This window comes from Anguilla anguilla, chromosome 11, assembly GCF_013347855.1.
Source record: "Anguilla anguilla isolate fAngAng1 chromosome 11, fAngAng1.pri, whole genome shotgun sequence".
Lineage (NCBI taxonomy): Eukaryota > Metazoa > Chordata > Actinopteri > Anguilliformes > Anguillidae > Anguilla > Anguilla anguilla.
The window spans coordinates 30,416,302-30,426,581 of record NC_049211.1 but is presented as its reverse complement, the minus strand read 5'-3'; positions in this window follow the sequence as shown (position 1 = coordinate 30,426,581).

Here is a 10,280-nt window from a genome sequence, read left to right as displayed (position 1 = left end):
CTTTAAGGTATTTCACCAAACTGTCTATCAATAGCGTCCACTAGAAATGCTATGGTGACTGTGACTACTTGAGTAGTTTTTATACCAGATACTTTTTCACTCTTACTCATGTAATGTTTATTAGGGATACTCTTACTATTACTTGAAAAGATTTTCATTCACATAACAATGCTTTTATTTTATTTCAGTTTTTCATTATGTTTCCTCAAATTGACAGACATACAGTAGTGCTAGCGAATGGAACTTTGTAATATTGCTGCATAGTTTAATTTCTAGCCTATAGAATAAAATGCTTGCTACAGGCTCCAGGCAGCTCTAACCTATGGACCAGAGAGAGAAAATGTAATGGAGGTAAATTGGAAAATGTAATAGAGGTAAAAGAAAAAATGCACCTTTAAAATGTGCTTCAAACAAACACTCAGACAAGTACAAATCCCTTCATAGTCTGCTTAATGATAAATATATGTAATGGAGCACACATTACTACCCACCTCTGTTAATCAGTAATTATGGCTTTGATTTAAAAAAAAACTGATGCTTCCAGTGTGTAATTTACGCAAGTTTTAATTTAATCATTAAACAAAAGCATTGCCATCCCCAAGCACTAAAAGATTTCCATGCTTCCATCAGATTTTTCAAACCCCCCCTTCTTTTCGAAACAGCTGAGCCTGAATAACATGTACTCAAAGACTGACAGGAGAAAAGCTTTCATTAGAAATTCCAACTGCCACTTCTCAGAGAAAAACAGGACAGAAGGAGCCAGTGTGCGAGTCCCAGAGCCGAGCTGAGCCGGAATGGCTGATCACTTCCTCAGGAGGAAGTCTGTCTTTATAAGCAAGGCAGGCTGCTGGACAGGCACATTGTTCAGAGATTACTTTCCACTCAGGCCTCTGCGTGGACTTGGTACGTCTGCGGGGATTTGCTGTGAGACTCTCGCACGACCGGCCTGGGGTTTGACAGGCAAGGCGTTTATTCCCGGGGAGAGATGCAGCGCGAATATAAAGCAGAAAATATTTTTGACTCTGTTAATATCGCCCGCGGCACGCGGTCCGCCTCTTGCGGTGACAGATGCAGATTGACGGCCGTCCCCTCGGTGTGAGGGAATCTGAGAGAGAGGGGCTGCCCTTAAGCAGCGAGGATGTGTCTTTGAATTCTGATGAACTATTAGCGCCATTGTTATTCCGTCTGAAACGCCACAGGCTGCCTGAATTTCGTTCGACACAAAGGATGACCAAATGATCAGACGGCAAAAAGAACAGGTAGACAGAGTGAGAGAGACAATTTCTCATTTTTTTAAGACTCGAACATTGTTTTAAAAATTTTTTCACAGCCAACGAGGTAACTTCTATCATTCCTCAAGAAAGAAGTCATATTCATAGAAATAATACATTTTAAGATGACACAGATTAAGCCTAGCTCTCGATTACAGAGATTCTCCATCCAAAACTCGATTTAGTCCAGGACTAAGCTTAATCTGTGCCTGTGAAACTGGCCCTAAATCATTTACTTTTGTACAGTGAGACTCACGGGTAGGAGGTGGTGCGTGGCAGGAAGCTACTCAAGTGTTCTTGTGACCAGAAGGCCAAATATCATCCAGCACCAGCTGCGTCCGTCCTCCTCGCTTGCTTATAACGCATAGTAAACCAAGGCTCTGTTTTGTGGTGCATTTAAGATGAACAGTGATGCACGACCGGCCCGCCATGTGAGTCTAATTGGTCCTCTCTCTGCTTAAAAGAGATTTGTGTGTTGTGTACCAGAAAGGTGAGGCCATTTAATGGGGCTCTTTTTTTACGGCTTTCTCATTTGAATAGATGGGATGCTTCAGAGACAATGAGCTGAGAGAAAGAGCTACCAGCTGTGGACTTAACCTGGGGACGGGGGAGCCTTCTATCTTCCGCTTGCCACAACAAGCCTTGCTGAAAAGATCACGATGGCAGAAAAGACGAGGCAGTCGTGTGAGCGAGCCACCCGAGTTGGGAGTCTCTGTCCACCGGTGGTGCTCATTACAAACCTGCCAGCCTACTGGATGCGCGCATCGCACAGGCTTTTTATGTTTGCGGTTATGTTTCCGAATCGCTTGCGGAATGATGGTTCCTGCCTGCAAACGTGCAGGCCAGCAATGAAGACATGTGGTTGTGCTTTTGAAGGGAGCGCTCCCCCTTTTCTCATGCTTAATGTCTTGTTAGTGGCGCGTCTTCACCGTGATTGATTGCGACCGCATCTCTACGGGCCGCTTGCAACGTTATGCAACCGTACCAGCAGCACTAGCTGTGAAAGAGCCCTTGTAATTTGAAATAGAGGGGAGAATTTCTGTCGCAGCAGTTTTTTCCACAGTCCTATCTTGCCACAAATCTTCTCTGTTGTTTTTCCATCAAGCTGGTAATTATGTGTTGTGGTGTTGCAGCACATAGTGCTGCACAGTGTGTTAAAGTATGTGCTTCCATAAAGTTATCTACTCGTAAGAGCTGACGTATGTCCATCTTCATGGCGAAGCAATTAAAGCACAAAGTGACGTCTAATTAAAGAATTGAAAGAACAATGTCACAAGATGAAAATGGACGCTGCGTATAAGCTGTAAACAGGAGAGAAGTTGCCAGCTCATTTGTTTAATGCACGATGGCTGTGTGCAATAAAGTTGTAAAGCACATCGGTGACAGCACACAAAGGCTTTACGAGGCTATAAATACCCAGCAAAATATCAGTGTGAATTTCTAGAACATTCTTCACAGTCTGCACATTGCTCTCAGTTTGGCGCTGAGGAGTATGACATGAGTAAGGACTGCATTTGCACACCAATCATGCTTCAAAACCAAACTGAAAATTATGTGACAGCGTTTTGATTCAAGAAGTCAATCTAGAACTGCCAAATGAATTGAAAACCTGGTCTCACCCCATCATGCCACTATTGAGACAAGTCAACCTTTCCAAGGACTTCGGCCAGCTTGATTTTGCACTTCGAGTGGTTAGATTTATATTCTTTTTATAGTGGTGCTCTGGACTGAGTGAGGCCAACTTGAATATTGTCAGTTAGAAAGCCTTTGAAAATGCTGACAGCAACCTGGCACTTTGCCTCAATCAGTTTCCTCTGATTATAGTGATGCAAAGGGTGTGGCTGTTAAAAATATGCTTGTAGAATTTCTTTTCAAATATACTTTGGATATCATCAAGTGGAGCCTCTGTGTAACTTAATTAGGAACCCATGAAGGGTGAACAAACTCTGCAGGGCGGTTTGCAGATTACAGCAATGTATCTCCGACCCAGCCGCCCAAGGAATGCGAATGGTGTCCATGGTGCTGGCACTGTGCCAGCAGGGCATCACCTCAACTGCCCGCGGAACGTTAGCGTCTTCTGCTTAGCGGTGATATGACAGACCAGGAGAGGCCAGGTGACAGAACCAAGAGAATTAGGCTGGGAGTACACTTAATAAGACGGGAAACTCAGCCAAAATTGGACCACGGCCAAACACGGTGCCGCATACAAATGCGTGTATTCATTGCAGCTCTGAACTGTTTATCTAGTGATACTCCACGCCAGTGGCGGGCACTGATTGTGATTCTGCAGTTGTGATAACCACGGGAAACATTTGCCGCACCAAACACAGAACAGCAATGGCTGCGGTAAAGGTGAAGAAACTTTTACAGGTGGACGCTGATGACTTCAGAGTCACTTATTCAATTTGTTTAGCACTGGAAAAAGGAAAGAAGTATAAAATAGCATGTTCATCCACACAACCACATGAGGAGAGGGGACACTGCCATCCATCTTATATTTTAGATATTCAATTGCAGGCAATATCCTCATTTATGTCAGTGTGCGAGCATCTCGGCTACCAGAGATGTGCGCGCTGCAGTGGCCGAAGTCCATGCAAAGTTTTGTTTTCTCCACAAACGTGTTATTTTCCAGCATTTATTTCATATGAACTAGCCAAAGTTTGCTTACCACCAGCTTTAGTAGAGAGTAAGGAGAAGAGAAGATTAAGGACAGGACTCTGGGGGACTACCCCCCACCCAGGCGACTATCGAAGTAGGAAAGCAAATCAGTTGAGCGGTTGAGAGCTGCTGTTGATTCCCAAGGAAGTCAAGGAAGACAGCAGGACTTAGTGCTCAACCATGTGAAATGCTGAGAAGTCTACTGTAGAAGGATCAGAGAGAAGTCACCATTGAAAAATAGAACTCCACACTGACTGCGCAAGACTTGGCATGGTATTAGAGGACATACTGCAGACCTTTGTTAGTTAGCAAAGCCTCTTCCGTTTGCCCAGGGTAGACAAATAATTGAAAAAGGGTACATTAAAAAAAATGATGTGGTCTCTAACAACTAAGTAAAGTGTTTTCAAAAAATTAATTTTTGTATTTCCACAACACAAAATACAGTATTTTATTTGATTTACTTCTGAGGCAGTTTGTATCCAAATACAATGCAATGTCCACAGCAAATGTCCAGTGTTAATTCAACTCTAACAGAGTACAAGAGTCAATAGCAATCGTATGTACTCTGTAAAAGTTTATTTAACACTGAAAATTTTTCTGTGATGTTTTTGCTGAGGAGTCTTCACTAGAGGTGAATACCGGTGGAGTGATTTGATCTGATTGGGTTTATGTGGCGTGAATAGTTTCCATGAAGGATGTATTTAACACACCATTGAGTTTGTACACTTTTCACCTTATAACTGGCAGTTGTCACATTGACACAGACCCGTATTGCTGCAAGGTTACCGAATTTTATCAGGCATAAAGTCGATAGCATTCAGGATAAATTTATAGTCCGACTCACAACCATTTCACTTCAAAGTTTAACCCTAGCCAGGAAAGTGACTTCATCCCAATTATTTTTAAAAAAGGATTTTCATTTCAATTTAATGAGCCAAACCAAAAATGTTGCTTTACACTAACTATTAACAGTGACACTGCACAAGGTAACCCTCATCACAAGTAAGAGGGACAATACTTACGAAAGTATTTCCGTTTTAACTCCTCAATCTGCCTCTATTAAGAGTCAGCATGTTTTAAACCATGTGATAAAAAAATCGCTGTATAAAGAACACCTCAGCCTGTGTGTAGAGAGGCCTGTCAGCCCTGGCGCTTCTTCCTGCTGTGCGTGAGCTTGGGTCCCTTGTCGTGTGGGGTGAGTGGCAGCAGCTTCGGTCCCTCGGGTGTTGTGGAACAGCAGAGCCTCGACTCGGAGCACGTAAAGCGCGCTTCACGTACACGCACTTCAGCTTTATCTCACCCGAGCAGGCTCTCCCGGCAGCACAACGCTCAAATACCCTCCGCAAATCCACCTCCTGCGTTTCCCAAACTCCAGCCGGCAGCTCCCCTCCTGGAGGAGAGAAAAGCATCTGAGATAAAGTCTATGGTAGGCTCATGAATGCAAACAAAATGGAGCTCATGCACTGTCACCCCCTCGAGAGTCACAATTAACTTGGAACAATGTTAGATTTTTTTTTTTTAATGGCTAAAGACTTTGTACTTATGGAGTCGTTATACAGTTTTTGATTGTGATTAGCAGTTTTGAGAACTAGCTTAATTGCACACTTTTGAGGTAACCTTTGTCAGTGGAAATGTGCATCATTTTGTGATACTTTAAAAATAAATCTTCATAGGCCATGTTGTGTGCATTTTATGTATTATTTAATTCAGAAATACAAAATACAAAATAATCATATAACAGCAAGATACTTCAAGACTTCATAAATATCTACATTCATTTGTACTATTTTAGAAGGAAAGTTTTCATTTGTTTTATATTTCAAACACAGTAAGACCATGAATATTGGTATATCACTCAAATTATTAGCAGAGGCGTTGTGTAAAATAATATTTGTGATAGTTTTTGAAGCTTGGTTGTAAGGGGTATGTAAACATTTGCATAAATAAGCTGAGAAGCTGTTGATTTAATAAATGCTTAATTATTTAAATATTTTTAGCTATTACTCAATTTTGTCATGCTATCACAGAGAAAATTTACAGTGACATAAAAAAGAAGTGTTTCCTGGTACAAAATATTACTGGAAGTCAGATTTATGTGATGAGCTCATAACAGATGAGCAGTCTCTTACACTTTTTCATAAATTTGATTAATTATGTGGTTGTTTTGTGGTGGTGTTTCCTCGTATTATCAGACGAAAAATGTAACTTCAGAAAAATATATCAAATACACCAAATAATGAATGGATTCAGAAAGGGTTGAGGTTGAGGTGCGGTTCCCTTGTTGTTGGCTGTGACGGGTAAGTGGCAGCTTCTTTGGTCTCTCGAGTGTTGTGGCAAAGCGAAGTCTCGACTCGGAGTACGTAAAGTGCACTTCACGTAAATTAAAATTTACAATGACATAAAATAAAGTGTTTCCTGGTACAAAATATCCCTAGAAGTGGGATTTATGTGATGAGCTCATAACAGATGTGCAGTCTCTTACACTTTTTCATACATTTGATTAATTATGTGGTTGTGTTGTGGTGGTGTTACCTCGTATTATTGGTTGATAAATGTAATTTCAGCAAAATATGTAAAATGCACCAAATAATAAATGGATTCAGAAAGAGTTGAGGAACTTTTTCTCCCAGAGACTGTGGTCTGTGCGTGTTCTGTAGCCACGCTGGGCCTCTGGCCCCATAAATATCTTTGTGTTCTGTGTCTCATCAGGGGAAGTTAGATGTGCAGAGAAAGGAGACGCCATGGAGACACCTCTTTATGCCTGTTGAGGGGAAGGCAAGAAAAAAGTCACTCAGCGTGGCTCTAATTACCCTAAGGCTTACTTTAATGTTTGTGGAGGGGGATCAGAGATAGAGAGTGGACCATGCGCAAGTTTGCCAAATCAAATTATATTGCCGGTCTCTCACAGAGGATGATCTAAAAACTAGATATCGGACTCCATATAATTCAATTTTGTACCTACATTAAATAATAATAATTAGAAGACATTATACAGCTTAAAAGACATAATTAATCCTAATCATGTTGAGTAAGAAAATGTATTAATCTATCATAAGCTTGTGGCTAACCAATATTTGTATTTTTGTTATGATTAAAACCACTGGAAAAAATAGCAGTGTAAGTATTCTTTGATGGTAAAAACTAAACTGAAAGTTGTTAAGGAATGATTTTAGTTACATAAGAAACATATTTAACTCAAACCTCAAATGTCAGGATGACTAAACTGGTCATTCTACAAATATGGTAACTTTTGGAACTGAGAAATCAGTATATTTATAGAATGACCTATTTAGTCATTACTAACCATGTTGCAATGCTTTCTATATTCATCTGCAATAATCAAATCCCCTGACTGGAGTATAAATCACCCTTTCACAGTACAAAATGTTTTCTCTGTTAACTGTAATGGCTCATCTACATCGCAGAAGCAGTGCAAGATGTCACTTGTGACATCCACACCAGACCCGTCGGCTTTGCTTCTCTTGCTGTTCTCTAGCGAGACATCACTTGAGTGCAAAAATTCTGAAAAATATAATGATTTCACGATCAATGCTGCTTTTTATACTTATAATTTATTAAGGTTTCTTACATGCCATTTTAAAATGTTTTCATCAAACTGTTTTGCAGATGTTTCAGATCCATTAATGGATCATATTTAGTTCTCCAGCATGGTGGGAGTTGGTCTATTTTCAGACCCGCCCCTCTCAGCTCTCTCCCAGGTAGACCGGCATCAGTCCTCCTGTTCTTTGAGAATATTATCAGTCCCATCTAGCAATGCACTGCAACTCCCAAACACCATCAGTTCACAAAACAAATTTCTTCCTTTAAACATTATTCTGTGAAACTAAATTCATAATTAGCTGAGGTGGAAAATCCAGGTTCAGAAAGTAAAAGTCCTCCCCAGTATTTAAATCCATTCACCTGGATTCTCTAATTAGCAAAATTCTACAGCCAGGAGTTAGACCTAATTAGTGAAATCAGCTGAGTTTGTGGGTGGCAGAAACATGTGCTCATTATTTTCTGACCCCTGGACTTCCCACCTCTGATATGATTTGAGAACTGTTGACACAGCTCACCTAGAGAGGTAATGAACTTTAAATTGTTGTGACAAAAAAAAAATACGTTGTTGGAACATCTCCAATGAAAATTTGTTTTTTGTCTCGAACACAGTAGTCTTCTCTGGTCAGTGAAATTATTTGATGCAAATACTAAATCTGATTTAGTAAAAAGTTTACTCATAAACAGTTTATCTTGAAGAGATAAATCACCATTGAAACATCCCAACATTTGAGGGTCAATGTCACAGTTCCTGCTACTGTTCAGCATTAAGCCTTGTTCCCTTTTTTGCTTGTCTGTACTTTTTCGCCCAGAGAACTGACCCAAATGCAGCTCTCAGCCCGGGATAAGCCCACATGGCTGGGGAGAACCAGATTTCCCCCACGGGACAGAGCCCGGTGCATCCACGAGAAGTGCTGCATCTACTGCGGACAATCTGTTCACTTCCATGTTTCATGCCGTTGCTGTCGGGAAGCGAGTAGACTCGTCAGGGCCCGGGAGACTCCTGATGAGTCAGCTCAAATTTTCATGATCCCACCATCTCCCACACCCTCCTCCCTGTCAGACTACACTGGCACTCATGTACATTTAAATTAACTGCATTTATTGATGCTGGTACTTCTGGTAACTTCTTGACCTTTAGCCCAGAAGTGCGGGAATACCCATTAGTTGTTTGCCTGAGCCCCAGCTAATCCGTGCCTTAGATGGTCAACCGCTGGGTTCAGGGAAAATAAAATGGCTAACTGTACCCATTAAGCTCAGCATTAGCGACTCCATTAGTAGACTCTCCTGCACTCGTCCTAGTGCTCGAGCATCCCTGGCTATCCTTACACATTCCCCACTTTCATTGGTCATCAGGAACTGTACTCACCTTGGGAAAAGAATGTATTAATAACTATTTATCTTCTAATCTTGCTTTCTACAGATCACCACCCCTAGTGCCCACTGCCTCTCAGACCATAACTGAGGTTTTAGAGAAGTACTGGGCTCTCTGGGCTGTTTTAGCAAAACCCTGGCTCGCAAATTTCCCCCACACACATCATATGACTGTGGAGTACAATAGATCTTCTGCCTGGCACTTCCCCTCCTGGGAGATAATTTTTTCCTTGCCTGCTCCTGAGACTGCAGCTATGGAGGAGTACATCAAAGACGGCCTCACTGCAGGGTACAGTCGTTCCTATACTTTGCCTGAGGGAGCAGGCTTTTTTGTCACAAAGAAATATGGAACCCCCGTGGCTATGCATAGATTACCGGGGCCGGAATAGTATCGCAGTCAAAAATCTGCCTCTCATGTCTTCTGTTTTCGAGACTACAAGGGGCTTCATTTTTCATCAAACTGCATCTGTGCAGTACCTACCACCTGGTACATATTAGGGAGGGGGACACATGAAAAACTGCGTTTAACACTCACTACGACACTATGAGTACCTGCCTATGCCTTTCAGGCAACTGTTTCACGGTGTTTCAGGCCCTTCAAAATCCTTTGGTGGATTAATCTTGTCACCTGCAGTCTTCTCCTGCCATGCACCATGTGTATCTACCCATTATCCCATGTGCCATGCCTCAAGCCTGTGGTGTCCAGCCCCTTGGCTCCTCCAGCCCCTCAAACACCTTCACCCCACATCATTGGAGGTCAATCTGTCAACACAGTGCCACCCTATCCTTGCCAGCTGCAGGGTGGGACACAACACGCAGTACTTGGTGGACTGGCAGGGCTACGGGTTAGAGGAAAGATCCTGGGTCCCAGCTCATGATATTCTGGATCCTAACCTGATCAAAGAGTTCCTTCAACGTCATCCTGGTAACCCTGTGGGAAAGTCGGGAGCCGTTCATCGGAGGGGCGTCCTGCCACGGTTCCTGCTGCTGATTAAGGCCATTAAGCCTCATTTCATTATTTGTCTGTTTCCCTTCATTGCCGTTGTAATTAGTTCATTCGATTATTATCGTCTCTTGGCGTGCCTTGCTTAGTTAGTAGTTTTACCTGTCTCTTGTCATTGTTGCATTAGTGTTTTCATTATCATGTTCCTTTCAGTTTCATTTTGGTCATTCATTTCACCTGTGTTCCTGTGTATGTATGATCCACGTTCTCAGCCTTTCAGTGCTTGGTCTTTGTGTCACATGACCTCAGCCATAGCTTCCCAGTATCTGTAACTGAGTTCTCACAGGCAAATGTAAAAACATTTTCACAAAATCAGGGAATTCTCATTAGTAATCAGAATATGCTCTTTTTATTCTATGCGCAGTATCTTTTGTTGTCCAAAAGCCCTTGTTGTAAATGCTGAGAATGAATGTGTG